The sequence below is a fragment of the Pimephales promelas genome, chromosome 21, assembly GCF_988280905.1.
Source record: "Pimephales promelas chromosome 21, fPimPro1.hap1.1, whole genome shotgun sequence".
Lineage (NCBI taxonomy): Eukaryota > Metazoa > Chordata > Actinopteri > Cypriniformes > Leuciscidae > Pimephales > Pimephales promelas.
In genome coordinates this window covers 18,168,474-18,187,976 of record NC_142789.1, presented here as the reverse complement: position 1 = coordinate 18,187,976, position 19,503 = coordinate 18,168,474, and positions in this window count along the sequence as shown.

The following is a 19,503-nucleotide window of genomic DNA, read 5'->3' as shown; positions in this document are numbered from 1 at the left end:
TAATTAGTCAGAGTAATTACTAATATAATATGACACATGATATAATCTGGTATAGCCCATATATATATATATATATATATATATATATATATATATATATGAAACGGTTTGTTCCAATCCTTGATTCTGATTGGTCATGGTCATGATTTATTCATGATAAAACACAACTATGAGCACTTCACCCAAAGGTTCTATTTATCACTGTGCAACACTGCAGTGTTGTATTTATTTGAGCTTTCATGCATATTACACATTGGAACGTTGTTGCCGTTCAAGGTCAGGGACTTTTTTTTTCCTAGCCGAAGAAAGGCTTTTAGTGATTTTACTTCATGAAAGTTGCACTAATACAATTTTTTTTTTTACTTTAATATTTTTATTGTGTGGTAACCATTTTATAAAAGCGCTGTTCATTCTACAGCACAGCCTCTCATACCTTATTGCTTATATATACTATATATATATAGTACACACTGACATTTAAATATTTAAATTAATCATTTGCTAAAATGCACTTATTGTGTACATACAAGTATTTAAAAATGCCTGCATGTAATAACATCTGTTTTTATTTTCTGCAATTATCTATAATTACACGTTTGACCCTTACTTAACCAACCCTCATACCTTACCACCAAACCTTATAAACCAATAGCAGCAAAACTGTTTTGCAATACAACACATTATACCTAACAATTGTTTTCTTTTTACATAAGTACGTAGTAGCTTATTTTCAATTTTATTTTTCCATACAAGCAGCCTGGACTAGATCCATATTTAGCTACAGTATAATCTTGCCACAAGCTCATTTTAGGTGGGACAAATTGTCATGACCTACTTGGTGCTCTATAATATAATGAACAACTGCAGGGGGAAAACACCTTTTAATAGCTTAGTAGTTTTACATTCACATGTTGAAGAATATCTATTTTTATACTTCGACATGCATTGGGAAAGTGATGCTTCACTTTTTCACACACAAACATAAACATAGAATCGCCAAACACACCAACAATCATGTCTCTAATTCCCCCTCACTCTTTTCTCTCTCTCATTCGCCTCATTTCAGTCATCAGGGACACTATCCATACTCTGATTTGCATGCAGGGCCTGGACGTGGCGGAAAGTGCCGTCAGGCCACAAAGGCACCTTGGCAGATAATGAGTGGCGTATTCCAGGTACAGCCCCGGAGTATCGCTCCTCATCAGGGGAATTTTCAATTAAGGGATGCAGATTAATAAAGCATAATTGTGAGGCTCAATCTACCCATGGAGAGTGTGGGAGGAGGAGGACATGAATGCGCTCCGCCGGCAGAGCAAAGTCTTCCAGAAAAAAACAAGAAAAAAAAACGACACCATCCTTTGGTGCAGTCAATGAAACCGTGTGTTGGCCAACGTATAGCAGTACTGAAGCAGCACCTGCGGTTATGTAAGATAATGGTGCCATGTGTATTCTCACTGCTTATCTTGTGAGTTATGAATGACCCACACAATACAGTGCATGCATGCTCTGTTTGAACAGGAAAGAGTAATCAACACTGGTGTGCCTTTCCGTCTATGTTCACTGCATTTATGGAGTTTATGCATTTATATCTTCAAATACCAGTACATTTATGTCCCAGGGATTGATTTGTATCCAAACAGATAACATTTTTTCATCTGTTACGGAAAAAAAAAATCACATTAAAACTATTTTGGAAACTATGTTTTACTTTTTTTAAACAAATCAGCTAAATGAACAAATGTAAATGTAAACTATTCAGGATTATTAGAGAGTGTGGAAAGTATGGAAGAGAGTCCAGAGAACTAAAAGGGCCATTAGTGAAGAAACACCCATACACACAAGTTCAAGCAGCTGATTGGTTCACACTGTGTAGATAAGACAGGAACTACTGTAGCAACTTGCCGAAAGTCTTTTCTCTCTAAAAGCCCACTAAGTCATTCACACCTGCGAACAAAAGCCAAGCATCTCTCTTTATCTGAGTTTATCTGCCATCATCTTGCACACATCCAGAGCGAACAGAGCTGGGTAAACATTTAACACCTTTAGCAAAGCTACTTGTTCTCTTAGTCAGAGGTTTATCAAGAGGACAAGTTGGTTTCCTTGTTGGTTAGTTCAGAAAACATTCCATTCGCCTCCACTCCCATGACCTGTCACCGAACAATGTTTGCTCTAAAGCTGTGATTTATTTGTACACTACAACACACAGGCCTCTCCACTGCACACATAGAAACACACCCCCACACATTTACTTGTAAACACATTCATACATGTACGTGCACATACACAGAGACAATGGCAAACTATTAAACCTGTTTGTGCAGCCTTGCATTAAATGGCCTTATTTAGATATAAGCTCTTATTTTGATCTCTGCCAGGCGCAGATGAATAATCAAACCTTAAAACGTTTCTAGCTGATAGGATGTAAATCTGAAACAGGTTTTTGTTTGTTATCATATTTAAGCCAGATATAAGCTGAACCCATGTAAATAGCAACAACAGCAGATCCTAACAAATGTTTTGGGGCAATTACAACAATCCATTTGCGAAGATGTGCAAATTGCCCCGTGGGTTTGTGAATGCTTGCGATCCGGGCCCATGTCGTTTTCTGGCCGCTTTGCGGGGAAGCAAAAGAACAGATCTGCTTTTCATGACACATGAGTGCGTTCACCTCTGCGTGTCTGCATGTCTTCAGCATGTTTTGGTCTTACCGTGATTTATGAGTGCATATGTGTGCGTTGTTGCCCTTCCGTATGGAGGAGGCACTTGAGACAGACGCAGGGGAGTTGTGCAAGAAAGAGCATCAGGCATCTTTTTTGCCCGCGGGACATGGGGCAGCAGAGCCCAGAGGAGAGAACGCTGCGGTGTGAGTGACAGGCGTGCATGGCTGCTCGGGTCGGGGCTGGTTTAGTTCACACCAGTGCAGACGTGAGGGAATGCACCTCGGGGAATTCAATGCCACACCAGCCTCGGCCTCCTTATCTGAAAACAGTTTCGCAGTTTTTACTACAAAGCTTTGTCGAGGGTCTGTAAGGGTTTCCTTGCGCTCAGACTCTGCAGTGAGTCAAAGGTAATGACGCCCATTTAATCCCAATTTCCTCATTTGCAGTTGGCCTGGGCTCTATTTATATACCTCATTTGAGACTATTTGGGTGTTCGTTCAGGCCCCTTTTATATCCTTTCCTTGGGAGGGCCTAGAAAAACATACCAATAATATAACCATGTTATAATAGGACAAAAGAGAATTTGAAGAAATGTTCTGGGCTCAATACAACTTGCCCCAAAGACATCCTTTGAAAATGTATAACTGTAAAGATGGTTTATTTTGTTTGTTGTCAAAATAATGATCTGTGCTCGGTGACAATCTTCTTGATAGAGCTTAAAGGCATACTCCACTTTTTTTGGAAATAGGCTCATTTTACCACTCCCCTAGAGTCAGTCAGTCGGGTTTTACTGTTTTCGAATGTATTCAGCTGATTTTTTGATATTTAGAAGAATATCAGTAACCAGACAGTTTCTGGTCTCATTGACTTCCAAAGTATATTTTTTTCCTACTATGCAAGTCAATGAGACCAGAAACTGTCTAAATATCAGACAATCGGCTGAATGGATTCGAAAACGGTAAAACTGTTTGACTCTGGGGGAGTGGTAAAATGAGCCTATTTCCAAAAAAAAAGTGGAGTATCCCTTTAATTTGTATCTAACTCAGAACAGTTCTAAATAATACATTTAAAGGAGCATTGCGTAAGTTTTGAAATTTGTAACTGTTACTGACACCAGTGGCCGTTAGAGAAACTGCAGCCAGTCTCATGCTTGTTCTCTGTGTTCTTGGTGCGCACGCTTGTACGAGCATCACAGCAACCATAGAGCAACCACAGACGGATCATCGAGATTCACAAGCATGTTTACAGAGATAAGAAAAGTTACAGCGCTGACTGGAGCTCCCTCTAAGAATAAAATGCCGCTCCGATGTTGACTCTTGTATTTGTCCGACGGCGGTCACTCTCTATTTTGGCCACATTAGATAAGGCTTTTTTTTTTGTTGTTTCCATGGGTGTCTGGATTTTGCTGGAGGCTCTGGTTGCTTCTTTCCGTCTGTGGAGTCCATTTGAAACAGTAGTAAGCAGTGGCAATCGCTAGCAGTAATGGTTGCCGTACGGATGAAAGCCCAAGTTGACGAGTGCATGTCACATTTCGTGAAATTTCGCGCCAATTCGAACCTGAGTCACCCGACTCCTCCACACACAATTGAGCCTACAGGCTGATAGAGGCAACAGTGGTGGACAGTCAAGGTGTCATTCTTTTTTTTTTTTTTTTTTTTTAAGGAAAATCCTACACATAGCCCATTTAAAGGACAAAAATACATAAAGATTTTTTTAAAATCACTGAATTTATTATCACACCATACACAGATCATTCCGGATCAGCAAACATGTTACAACCAACATCTGTGTTTTATCTTAACAGCTGCTGGAGAACCACTGACTGGTGTGAGCTTGTCTTAACACTGCTGTTAAAGAGAATTACTGCAGAGCTTCGAGCTAAAATGCAGTGCTGCTACTTAATAGGAGACAGCAGATTTTCATCAGAACACAACTAAACTAAACTAAACTAAACTAAACTAAACTAAACTAAACTAAACTAAACTAAACTAGAGTAAAGTAGTGGGCCTTCTCCTTCAACATATTCCTTAAAATAAGTGTTATAGTTTTACCTCATGCAAATTAACATCACTTTATTCGCACACTCATCTAAACCCAAACTCTCAAAATAATTAACAGGGAAAACTTTAATTTAAATAAAATGGTTCAATCAAATAAACTCAGTTTTTAGAACTTTCTTTTTCTTTTGAGTTCACAAAACAGACACATTTTAAGTAATATGAATTGCTTCATTGTTTTGAGTTTTCTGAACTTGTTTCTTTTAATTTAGACAAACTTTAATTTAGCTGAAACTGGACAGGGATTTCTATTTTTCAGCATGCCTTGCCATGCCACTCGAAAGGAAAAAGTAAATGCGAAAATTAAGTGTTATATAATGGGGTTTTTTTTTGTGTGCAAGATTAATGTTAAGTTTTAGATTTAGTAGTGTTTAATGCTTTGCTATGCTAATTTAGTTTCTGCATGGGTTTTTTGGGGTTACTATCATTGTGACGAGTGGAACATTCTTGGCTTGAGAATAGATATGTTAAATGTTCTATGTTGCCGTACTCATTCAGCAATTGTTATTCTATGCTAATGCTATCAAAGAATTGAATTACCAATTAGCAAGTTAGCATTTACTGAATTGGCTAGTTAAAGCTAGCCAAGTTTCATCTCCTAAAAATATTTAAGTTGAGATTACATGATCATTTTAAGTTAAAGGAATGAATGGATGAATTAGCTTACTCAAATAATTCAAGTTAAGAACAATTCAAATGCAAATTCTGCTTACTTAAACTTTTAATTCCTCAACGTAAATTTGTATGTAACTGATCTGAACTTATTCAGGTTTACAGTGTAAACACACACACAAATGTTTTGAATGAATCATTCGTTTGATTTAGATCTTTTAATTAATCTGTTGATTCAGTTCACAAAAATAACCTGAATTATTAAATAAATAAAAAAATAAATGTTGTTCCCAATAAGTTATTGACTAATTTTTGGGTGATCTATGTTCGTACTGGAAGAAATACATTTTTCTTTGCAGTTGCTTTAATAAAGCACAAGTGCAAGTGTTTTCACATATGTGTAACAAATCAGCTTGCCTCTGGTGAAGCGACCAAAACATTCCTATGACTCTCCTGTGTTTTGCAGTATACAGTAATGTGTTGACTTCTGGAGATTTCATCCATACCGCTTTTAATGCTCAAGATTCATGAGCATCTGAAGACACTGAGCATCTCTGTGGGAGAACACACTCCCTCTTTCACAAACACACAAACACTGCATGTCCTGTCTTGTCTCAGACATGTAAAAGTAATTCCAAACAGTTTCTCAATGCATCATGACCTTCACTGCAATTCTCTCCCTCTATCAACACAGATGTTTAGATAAAATTATCCATTCTTGTGGTTGAAAAAAAGCATAACTGGCTTTTTGCTCAATTGTATCATCACTGGAAACTGTTCAAGCAAACAATCTAAGCAAGTGTGATGAAACCAGGATATTGTTTCTCAAACAGCTGGAACAATGCAAAGCCATTGATATTCACTTAATGCTACATTGAAGTGAAAAGTACAACAGAAAAACAAGCCATGCTTTGAGTCACGGTTAAAGTGGAACTGTAGAACAGTGCCATGTTTCTATCAAATGTTGCAAATTTAGCTTATACACAAAATTGGAATATCGTATAAAACATTTGTGAATAAAGCTCCATTTCCATCTCAGGCTCAAGAGATCAAAATCATTACTTCCTGGGGAATTGCTGCAAAATATAATAAAAGTAATAAAAGTTGTAGCAATCAGAGAAGCCAATGTGACTGTTTTCGTACATCATAAAACCCTTGCAACTCAACGCATGCCGACGAAACGCAACAAACACTGTAATGTTATCTCGTGTTCGGAGGTACTGTAGATGTCTGGTCTTTGGGAACGAAATCGTTTGAGACAGTTCTGGGAGGGAATTATGATGATTTTAATGATAGACTTTGGCTCGAGCATTTCAGAATGGCCAAACCAACATTTGAGATGCTGTGCAATGAAACTGGGGTGCGTTTCCCGAAAGCATCGTTAGCCAACTATGGTCGCAAGTTGGTCGCAATTTGTGACCATAGTTGGCTAACGATGCTTTCGGGAAACGCACCCCGAATCCACTGGTTAGTCCAGTTATCCAATCACATTTTTTGTAGCACATCAACGAATTTATTAGGAAAATGTGTTTCCATCATAGTTTGCGCAAGTCATGCGCAAGTCTTCTTATCAGAAAACAATTATGACCCCATTTTTAAAAAAAAAATTCAAAAAAATTAAGCACAAATTTGTGTTTCAATCCAACAATTTTAATATGATTGCCAAAAATTTCCATTAAAAAGGTTGATGGCATCTAGCTGAGGTTACGTTTACACAACAACAATGTACTACAAATGGAAAATGTTTTTCCTTTGCGTTTTTCTACATACAGACAACAACGTTGTCTAAACGTTGTCACAGTTTTCACAAATTTGCGTTTTGTAGTTTACACAGAAATGATAACCACACTGTTATTTTCAACTTGCACTTTAAAACTTGGGTTTTCAGGCCCCCAAAACAGTGTTGTTGTGTGAATAAATGGACAAAACGCATTAAACTTTTCTGTTTTTATTTGAAAACGGTGTTGTTTAAATGGCTCCTTAAACTATATAAACTATATATATATATATATATATGTATCACAGTGAACTTCTTAAACTAAAACTATTTAATATACAGTATATATATATATATATATATATATATATATATATATATATATATATATATATATATATATATATATTAAATAGTTTTAGTTTATATATATATATATATATATATATATATATATATATATATAATACTTCTAGCAAAACATCACTTTGTTTATGCGTTTGGGGCGGGGCTAACTGTTTTTCTACCAATGGCTACCAATGTCTTCGTTTTTGTAAACAAACTATATTTTTCAGTTTATTAAGCTGAGGCTAATGGTGTAAAAATTACACAGTTCACCTTTAAAAACATTGATGATGATAAGATGCTATGGAGACCGAAATGCAAATGATTCCCTTAGAGAAATGCTGGTTGTGTGCAGAAAGGACTTAAAATAAACATTTTAATCATTCCAGTCTTTGCAATTGTCTGTTGAGAAGATGCTGGCAAATGCACTTGGCGTCACAAACAGGAGAGGTGGATGATCATAACAGGAGGAGGGACGAGTATAATCAATCTGTGTCTGCAGTGAGCTCTCAATTACAAATTCACAAGCGTTCTCCATCATTGTTAGTGTTAATTAATTCATAATATAGAAACAAATTACCTTTGCATGAATGAAAATTACACCTAAATGTACCGTAGCAGTTTTGCATGGTGATGATTAAATATTCCCACCAGATTCCAATATGTTTGCATCAGTGCGCTGATGAACTTGTATAACATTATTAAGTTAGCAATAACAACTGGCTGATTTACTCCTGTAAACAAAAGCAAAAATAGATGTGACACATTAAGTGCAACAATAAACACTCCTTAGAGAGATAATTAGAGATTGTTAATATTGATGCACACTGAGCCAACATGTTACATCTCATTTGACTGCCGGGAAGTTTTATACAGTCATGAACTTGCTTTTTGTCTCTCACAGTTTTGGTAGATGCGATCATACTTTAAAAAGCTTATTATTATAACTTCACTTATTATGAAGTAAAGTCACTTTCAGCAGCCATGAATAATACACCTTTCTCCTAAAGATCACTGACAAAAGAAGAATAAATATATATTTTAAAAAAAGAAAGAAAATCCTCAGAACAAAATAACGCAGTGAGCTAGAAGAGATAATAGAAAGAAGGATATATAGCCAGGTGTCTCTGTTCTCTTTGAGTAGCGGCAATAGATTATAATAAGTTAGTTGGATTCAAATGTCTCAAATGAGGCCACATAGCTCCTCTACTTTAAGGCTTAACCAAAGAAATGAAACCTGACACCTTTCAAATACACTGCGTGCCGGCATCTCTTCTCTGTGGTGCAGTTTGTTGTATTTTTTTTCAGTAGAGAGGACACTACATCAAAAGGCTGTGCATGAAAGAGCCCAGGTTAAGGTATTTAGAGAGAGGGATTTGGAAATGAAAAGTTTTCAAATAAATAAGTACAAAGACTCAATTACCAGGAAAATTATGCACCTAAAAGTTTTATTTATGAGATGATGACCTCAGTTCAGTATATGTCTGATAACATAAATTAAAAATAGAGTCACTTACAATGTATCCCATAGGCTTTTGTTTGTGAATGAAAGCACTCTCTCAATATAGCTCTAGCAACATTTTCCACAATAAAATACCAATTACTGCTTAAATGCTTAAATGTTTGGGTTACACTTTATTTCGATAGTCCACTTTAGACATTCTACTAACCATAAGTAACTTTTCAACGACATGTCTACTAACTCTCATTAGAGAATTAGTAGACTGTCACTTAACTGTTAGGTGGTGTTATGGTTGGGTTAGGAGAACAAGTTGACTTGTAGTTGTTGTCTGCTGTTGAACATTAAAAATAAAGTGTTAGCAGATATTAAGCAGACAGTCTACTAATATTCTAATGAAAGTTAGTTGACAGCTGCAAAGATACTTATAGTTAGTAGAATGTCTAAAGTGACTATAAAGTGTCAAAATAAAGTGTTGCCAATGTTTTAGTAGTAATCAAAGTGATTTAAGTCTCCTAGGACAATGCAATAGAACTTATTTTAGAACTTATTACTTATTCAAAATAAGTACCTACCTACCTACCCAAAAGAACAAGCGATTTCAGACACAGCCTATGACTAGAAACTAAACAATGAACGTGACACTATCGTTCAAAAGTTTGAGGTCAGTAAGATTCGGATTTGGACGGGTTAAAAATGACAGTAAAAAAATTTATAATGTTACAAAAGACTGTTGAGGCTCTTTCAGATAAATGCTTTCCATTCATCAAATAATATATATATATATTTTTAAATATTAAAGGTTTTGAACAGGTCTGTATATAAAACAGCTACTTTCATGTATAAAGACAAAACTGAATAAAATAATACCAGGAATATAAAGATTTCTGTGTAATATTGACACTGCTCGTTGTTTTTGTGAACACCTGAGCTAAAACTTAAACTGCTTCGCTGTGGTGATTTGCATCACCATTAAAGCATTAACTGGTTGGTAGAAAATAAAGTGAACATTATTAATCATTAGAAATTAACACAGCCGTCTAATTAACTGGCAACATTGCTCTCACGACAATAACGGCACGTTATTAGCAGCGGCAAATGCACGTTTCAGAATCTCTAAATAAAAATTGTGCCATAAAGCTCCAGTCCATAGAAAAGCGCACACCACGACTGACAGCAGCATGAGCGAGAGTTTATTTGCTCCAGCGAAAAGGCATTACAAGGGGAAGCCCTGCTCTGAATGAGAGCATCTATGTCAATTACTCTCCCCTGATCCCCGCTCACTATTTACATGCTCACTTGAAAGCTGCAGCAACCTAATGGGATCGCTTTCACAGTGCGATGATAAGCCATATTTTCTGTGTCACCTCAAATTGAGGCGCAGCTCTGTTGCGGGGAAGAAGATTAAGGAAGCAGAGGAGAAAAACAAATCTTCCCAACAGGGAATTTGAATATGAAACAAAATGGGCTCCCATTGGCAGGAGCTGACAGGTATTAAAGGCCCCATGGCAAGCATTGTTACAGCCTTGAGAGGAACATGCGATACAAGAGGGTTATAGACTAATAAACAGCAGCGTGAATACAACAAGCAGCTTTGCGGGGAAAAGACAACAAAGCCTGGGAGAAAAAAGGGGGAGATATGTTTAAACTGTCAACACTGTCACAGAAAATGGCCCTTAAATTAAGCGCTGCGCGTACGGTGGCGAGGAAAAGGCGGGAAATTGCCTTTTATCACCTCGCCGAACAATGGGTGGCCTGACAGCGCTTAGCCAGATAACTTTAGCATCCCTTTACACTAGCATATTTACAATTTTAGTCCTGCCTATGTTCTCTCTCTCTCTCCAACGCTCCTTTAACTTGAGCGACTTTCCATGCTTCTTAATGGCTGGGTGCTTTCAAGTGTTTGATATCATGTAAAATAACTGCCGCCCACCGCTCCCCCTCTCTCACCGCACGGTTAAGCGCTACAAAGCCGCACGCTAGCGCTGGGACGTTTCAGACGATTGTGGCAGCGTTATCTCCAGTTCTGTTTATTATTGCCATTATTATTTGCTTTCAATGTTTAACTGGAGAGGAGAATAGGACAAAAAAGGAATAAAAGAAGAGGGGGGGAAAAACTTGTTGTGCAGTTCATCCAATTTGACTTGTTAAATAAACGGCCTATTTATGCCCATGACAAAACAAGATTATATACAAACTCAACCTATTACCAAAGCAGCGTTGTTAACCCTTTGTAATTTAGGGACTGAGGAGGGCACAAGCAGATATTTTGCTGGTTCAACATGGCATAAATTGACAGTCTCATGTAAAATACTTGACCTTTGGGAAGTGCAATTTCACCATTTTTGGCAAGATACATGCTTTTTTATTTAGAAATATATCTAATTATTGTACAGCGGAGCAAAATCCAGCCATCGAGTTACCACTAGTGTTGAAATGAACTTCAAATGGCAATATTTTCAAAGGCAATTTATATTTTTTATTTATATTTTTTTATTCTTATATAATAAAATAATCAAATTTATATAACATTCTACACATATTATCAATACAATTTTATCTGGGCATTTTTCTAATATTTCAGTTTAATCAATTCATTTAAGTGAATCTATTATGCTATTTTAAAGGCTCATACAATAGTTTAACATGCATTCAAGGTAAACAAATACTTAACATTTTCTTATAATATACAGCATCTATGCATCAGCTCTTTTCTCACAGTGTCTGAAACGGTCTGATAAAAGACTCCTTTCCGAGAGTCTGATCTGCTGTGATTGGTCAGATGGCCCAGATCTACCGCTTCATATCTAAATTTCAGCTACTGGCCATCGGTTTTATCGTATCAATTTGAGACCAAGTCCTTATGCTTTGGAAGTGCATGCAAAGTGATTTTGCTTTCGCAGTGAATGCAGCAAGCAGTATCTTCTCTACATGTTGACAACACGAATCAACCACTTTCAGGCCTTAGCTACAACTACAGTGTTTGAGGGCGGGTCAAAGTAGACATTGTTCGCGGGAAGCCAACGAAGTCCTTAGGCAGGCATTTAGCAAATTTGTTACAAACCTACATTTTGGTTTATTCAGGAAGTAAAAAAAAAGCATAACAGGAAAACAATTAACTGCTTTATCTTAATAATGAACTCTTTCACCACCAGTATTTTCTGTCATATTACACAGCGCTTCCCAACCATTGATGGATTTATGATCTTCAGATCTCTGGATCCAAAAAGAAGCGAAAAAGCATTGCTTACGCTCATGTAAGCCAACACCATCATCACATATCAAACAGCATACAATAATTTTGGCCCTGTTTGGCCATTTCTGTCCCTAGTTACACACCAAAGGTGTGTAGGTGACAACAAATTGTCCCAACTGACTGAAAAAAGACATCCAACACACGCCATTTCCTTATCTACAAACGAGGACTATTTAAAGTCAAATCGAGCAAAACACAACTTCCCAAGTGAGCAACGGCATTATGTAGAACACTGCAATGAGAGCTTAAATCCCCCTATCTACATACAGAATAAGACGTCCTGTGGCTAGAGAAGAGGGATTGCATTAATAGGGTCTGTCCTCTGAGATTGTGCTTAAGGCTTTATGACTATCTGTAGCTAAGTGGGCAGGTAGATGCTAAGAGCTTAGACAGACAAAAGGAACTTTTGCTTCAAGGCAAACTAAGTTATTATACTTGGTAGTGTTTAGAGAGTGTGTGCATGTGTGAAAATGCGTGTTTCAGCTGAACTACTTCAAGTAAATTAATACCTTAAACTTAGGAAATGAGATGTTCATCACCTTCGAAACTTTTAAGGAACATTGTGAAAAGTAACTTGTGAACTTGTTGTTGACAACTTTGTTTTAGTACTACATTAAAATAAAAAATAAAATAAAAAAGGTTTTTATAAGCTATTCACTTTTGTTCCTTCAACTCAACTCCTTTTGCACTCAAAACAATCACACAAGTGTAGTCAACTGACTGTAAATACACCTGTATAGACACAATATGCACTATTTGACATCTGTTGACTACCTCTGTTGTGTGGTTTAAATATCAACATGATTTGATGTGCCAACTCTAATTCTCCAGCTATTAAAATATTGTATTTAATGTGGTGGTGGATGATGGGTTCAAATACACACACCTGGTAATCCGACATCAATAGCAAACCGATTCTGCCATGCTGATTTGTTCTTTCTACTTGTCTGACTTTCTGCCAATTATAATAAAGAAATAAGGACACACGCAAAACACAGAATTGGAAAGTATAGTCATTTGTTGAAAGTGTATATATGTGTGTGCTTGTGTGTGTGTGTGTGTGTGTGCGTGGTTTGATTCTACTTATCAATCATAAAAAAACATTTGTAGTAAAGTCACTAGTACTGACATGGTTTATCGACATTTTATGGTTTTGATCATAGCAAATCAGATTTTAGCATCTTAATTTGTGGTAAACAAAGACTGTCCCAAACCAACTGCCACTCTTACAAATACACACATGCATGCACAATAAGTGCATGTTAAGTGGCTCCACTGCCTCTTACCATTTACATGTGTATGCAAATACTCTATTCATCCTTGTTTTGAATATTTGGCCCAAATCCCCTATCCCCGTCCTGCTCTTGGTCAGGATTCTATTAGAGACCCCTGATTATACCCCACCCCTTCCTATTCAAGACCATGAGTACTCCATTGAGATATCCTGTCTGAGAGTCACACGGATGACAGTGCGCTCGCAGTTCCTCCAAATTGTTTTGATGGCCTTTCCCTCTGGGAGTCTTTAAAGGGGGCTCCTTAAAGGCCTGCCAGGCACAGCGAGCTGTCTCATGTGGGAAGGAGAGAGGGGGTTTCCGTATGATTTTGTACATGGTGAGCGCAACACACCCTTCAGGGCCTCCTCTTGACATCAGAGGGGGAGTCGTCACTCTGGGTTGACGGCTAGTTGACAGCCACAGCCTCGACCCCTCGCGTATCCATACACACTTCAGTGTGTTACACGCTCCCGTTCTGACAGCTGAATGTAGGAAATGGTCATTTCACATTTGGAGGAAACCAGATGGATTGACAGCACTATTTGTTTATCTGCAAATAGGCACGTTATGTTGTTTGTGAAGCTGTATTTGTAAAACAGATGTTTTGGCCTGGCCTTTGGCTCTTTGGAACTACTGGAGTGGAGAAAAACACAGGGGAGAGATGTCGGAGCAGTGTGGAATACATACGTTTTGGACACGGTTTACCAAATCACCACATATTTCACTCTATATTTGATATTTCTGTCAGAATCTACAGTAGCAGCACAAAACGGATCGGTCTGGAGCTGGTGAGTGATCTGACTCAGCTGTACTAGACCCCGCTGATCCAGAGTCAAGGGAAGTGGGTCATTTCCTCCAGCCTGATGAGTAACACACTGACCTGGGTTTCACCTCAATCACAGAGAGGGGAAAAAAAAAAAAACAGATGTAATGAGTGTAACATCTTTTATGATTAATATTAGGGAGTGTTTGAATTGTGTCAGGGCTCTTGGGGGTCTCCAACTGCATCCCACACATATTATTCCACCAAATCATACAATGAACACTTCATTAAGAATTTTCAACTACCTTCAAACGTGACTGACTGGATCATAAATAGGACATTGTTTACTCGTATTGAGTACTGTCCACTTGTGGTGGGACTACCCTATAACAGTTCAGGAAAGACGTGCAGATGAGTGCGTTAGTGACTGCCCACTTTTTCAGCAGCGTTGGTTTCGGAAGTATTTTCTGCATTTATTTTTTTCCAATAAGGATTATAAACAAAGTCTTAGTTAAAGAGTTATATGCCATGAACCAAGCCAACCAGCTACAAGGTGAATCATCACAATATTAGCATTTTTTATTTGAAGCAAAAAAAATAAAAAATATCGGACAAAAAGACAAGGTACAAGACTGTGTACTACAATCCCATGAAGAAGAAGAAGAACATAATTTGTGGTGCTTTATGGGAGTGGATGTTCCCTCCAAGCTCTTTTGGCACCTTTTGCTCTCCTGAACTATCTGATTGGTGGAATTACTGTCATAGGTAATGTAGTTTTTCACCATAAACTCAGCTGTTAAACATGGTCATTTAAAAAAAAAAAAAAGTTGAAATAATGGAAATGGATGGCTTCAACAAAAGCATATATCATCGATTAACAACCTCGGTAGGAAACTCACAGTAAGTTTGTCTTTAAAGGTTTATCAGTTTAAAATCAGTTAAAATCACTTTCAGGAGAAAATGAATGGAGTTTTTACTTCTGGAATTCTGACTGTTGTACTCTATTAGGATTTGCTCTGAAGATGACATCATCAGCAGATGTTTGTGATGTAAAACTGATATGTGGATGTTGTAAATATAATAAATAATCTCTTTCTGTAAAATCACTAGTATTAGTATTTCACTAGAACAATTATTAAAGTACATTAGAGTATTTAATGTGAGACTACTATCAATATTACTTTTTATGCAAAATATTGCTGACGCAATATTGGTGTCATTTCCACCACAAGACTGTATTGTCCCTTTAAAAAGTTTGTGTGAAAGATTGTTCAGGTGTTTTCTAAGGAAATGTTCAGTGACATCAGAGCACATGTACAAGGAATTAAAATTTTCATCAACAAAAAATTAAGAAAAATCAAGGTAAATATTGCTTGATAAGTTAATATATTCATTCCACATCATTTCCAAACACGCTGTACCTTCAAGGGTGTTTTTAAAAACCTAAAAAAAATGAAGTTAATAGTGTTTTGCATACATTACATGCTTAGCATTAATGCAAAGCTAATCAGTGAAGCTATCTTCCATTTTTTCACAAAAAAATACAAGAATGTAATTTCCACCACAATTTCGGCCTCTGTGGCGGAAATGACATTTATGGTTACAAAGTACAGCTGATATGGATTGTGAGAGGAGATTTGTGTAACACTTCTTATATTATAATGTATTACAATACTTTTTATATTTATAATATGACATAAATTTCACAATGTGACTGGTGTACAGTTCAGCATTTGGTCCTTGGGGCAGTTAATTTATCTCATTAATTATTGTACATTGTGGAACAACTGGTAAAACTAGTTACAAAAATGATCTTAGACAATTCTTGAGAGGCATAAGTTATTCTATTTTTAAATAACAGCTGTACATGTATATTGAGATGTGGTGGAAATGACATTTGTTCATTGCAGGTCGGAAAAAAACGATTATCTAAGTTTGTCCTCTTACAGAAATTATTTAAACTTATGAGACTGTGTTATCTGACTTTTGAACAAGTTTTTCTATTCAACTGGCTAAAAGTGTCCCTAGTTGAAGAAACGCCCACTTATGCTGCACAGAAATGCTGTAGTCTGGTCACTTCCAGAAGGTTTTGCAAGACCTGTGTGGCATCAGTGTGTAAAATGAAGAATGTTATTGAAGGGTGTGTAGTGTGAGAGATGCATTTGGGTTTGCAATAGCTGTCACTCAAAGAAACAAGTTCTAACATGCCGCACACATAATGAGAATATTCTGGAATCCTCTATCAATCCAGTGTGGCAGACAAATACTGTATGGTTAATATGTTAATTATTATTAATAAAACCTCATCAAAGTGCTTGCTTGTCAAAATGGCACATCTGCATATAATGATAATGATCATTTTATATTTAATGAAAATTACTGTTGAACAAAAATAAATCCACACAAAACACTTTAGAGATACACATGTGAACCTTATGTGAAGGGAGAAAAACTAAACCCTTGACAGAGTAAAATCAGTAACTGCGGTTAACCATAAATGCTCTGCGTGTGTGCTGTATGACTGAGAGAAAGTATGCTAATCTGTTAACAGCAAAACACACCATATGGATCTTAACTACCAGCATCATTAAGGCAAAATGCTGGCTTTCACTCTTTCACAGACGATTTCATTCTCCACAAACACTGATAAATGACACATGTTGCTGAATGGCAATTCAAACAAAAATAATACCAAGTGGGCGGACGCAGAGTCACATCTAAGAGAACAAGACGGAAGACTCGCCACACACTCAGAGATAAAACATTGCTCAAGGCCCGAAAGATCTGTCACATCTGAATCAAAGGATGAATTTCAAATGGCAACCTAACAAACAAGCCTTGGGCGACTGTCCTCACAAAAAAGAAGATAGTGTGGCATCTAACCACATCTGTGGCAGCATGAGCAAAAAAAAAAAAAAAAAAATCTCGATAATTCTTCTCAACGCTGACTCGCTAACATTACCTCAACACCCACAGCTCAGCTCTCATAGCCAGTGGCCAGAAGAGGACACCCTATGAGTAACACTACACAAAGCTGAGGGTAAAAACAGGAGAAGTCTGATCTTTACACCTCAGACCACCTTTTGTCTTTTCAAAACAACCAAACAACATGCAGTGTTCTATCACGGTTTAATAGTAATTTCAGAGTGTGCAAAAATTATCCTGAATTAATTTTGTGAATATACTCAAGCCTATGTTTTGTGTTTTTATGCATGTCATGCAACGGTAATCCCAACACAACCTCATGGCAATTTGTAACTATTTTAGCGAATTGGTCGCTAATTCGCATAAATTCTTATGATATCATTTCAATGTTTTTCAAAATCTGATTACACCCAACTGATGGTTAGATTACGGGGTGAATCTTCATGTTTTTTTTTTTTCATACTTTTCTTTAAAAATTATATGTTTCCATACAAATACACATCAAAATCGCCACATCATAAAATAGATACGTTCTCATGAGTTCGAGTTGACAATCGCCAACCATGGCTATATTCACAATATAGCACTGCCTCGAGTTTTTGTCTCTCATAAAAAAACAAAAACGAAAAACGCAAACATTAGGGACAATTTTTTTTTTTAACAAAACATTATGTTAAAGTTATTTGTGGAATTAGAGATGAACCAATATTACAATTCAAGCTGATACAATCGAACCAATAATAATGGCCAATATTAAAATTCCATACTAGACTGAATATTTTTTAAAGAAAATACTCAAATGTAGGGAACACAACAATGTAATGAACAGTACAAAAAATGGATATCCATTTTAACGGTGTTATTAAATTATTAGCATTTTCAAAGACTAACTTCACAGGAGTGTTAATTGACAGCAAAAACATCTAAATCTAAATGTAAAAATGGGAGAAATGAGTATAAACAATTACAATGTCAGTCAAAATATATGCACATCCTGATTTTGCAGAGTTTGATGTGTTCCTGGGTCAACATACAACTTTCCTGTCCGAAAATGTAATCCCAAACATTTCTCTACCCTAAACCTAACCCTTCCCACAATGTATCCCTAAAATCAGAGGGAAATGATAGTCAAATAACACTGGTGTAGAAGCGCCTTTCTTAAAGAGGAAGAAACCTTTCTTGTAAGTCTAAACTTGATATAAACGGTAAACTTTCCCTCAAATCTGATTGGTTGATTGGAATGTTGTTCCAGGATCACCAAAAATTTTAATAAAGGAACATGTTGTAGTTGGCGAAATCAAGTTCTGCGAAATATATACACCAATTTCAACCAAACAATAAAAAATAAATCTATAAAAAGAGCCCAAACTGATTTTCCCTAAGTGGAATGGAATAGAAGATGGTCCCTGTGACCATCCAACAATTGGCTTGCCCAATCTCATCTGATCTTGGAAGCTAAGCAAGATTTGTTTACTTGAATAGGCGATTGGAAGAGAGAGAGAAATGTTTCACATCATAGCGGTTATTATATTGTGAATTTTACTGTAGCTCTATTGAAAAGCTGGAATATTGACCAACCAGAAGGCAAGACCGGATTATCCCTTTTATAATAAATATTTAAAGTAACTTGAATATGCTGATGATTCAGCTACCAATAATAGTGTCGTACTATTAACGTTAAACATTTTACCAGATTTAAATCCATTCTCAGCGAAGAAAATAAGCCTTTCATTTGGCCAAATGTATTGAAATGAATTCTCTGCATAATTTGCTAATACCTATATCAAGGCAGATAACATGAAGACAGTTCTCCTGCTGCGGTTGGCATGGCACCCAACAGACAACAAAGCCCTGCAGACAGCCGCAATTGTCTATTAGCAATTATAGCCACGGTAACAATAGTATCTGAATGTGTGAGTATGCGTGTGCACGGATGTAGGAACGCAGACCTCTGTTTAAGTCTTATCATAAATGGGGAAGAGGGGTTACAAAGACGACGTCTTATTTACCGAAAAAAACGCAGTACATGATGAAAGCCAGTACAGGGGAGAGAAACAGGCCTCCATTTTTGTGCTCAAACAACTTTAACTTTTTCCCAGGTTTTACAATGCAGCAACAAGGAAACACTTTTCATTGAGGCACACCAATGAACACACTGAAAAGGATGTTTGCTTATCAGGCACAAGTTGTACAAACTTTTAAAAAGGGAGTGTGCGTTTATCTGCAAGCGCACGGTTTGAACAGGCTACACTAATGTTGCTATTGAACCAACAACATTCCTCTAAAACAATCATCTCTTCATTTTCCTACCCAATCTGTCAAAGGAAAGTCTTTCACGCGAAAAAAGCAGAGAAAAATAACTTCCTTTCTTCTTCCCAAACAGCCCGGGAGTCTTGCGCAGATGAAACAGAGCTAGAGCGGCGTTTCATGTTTTG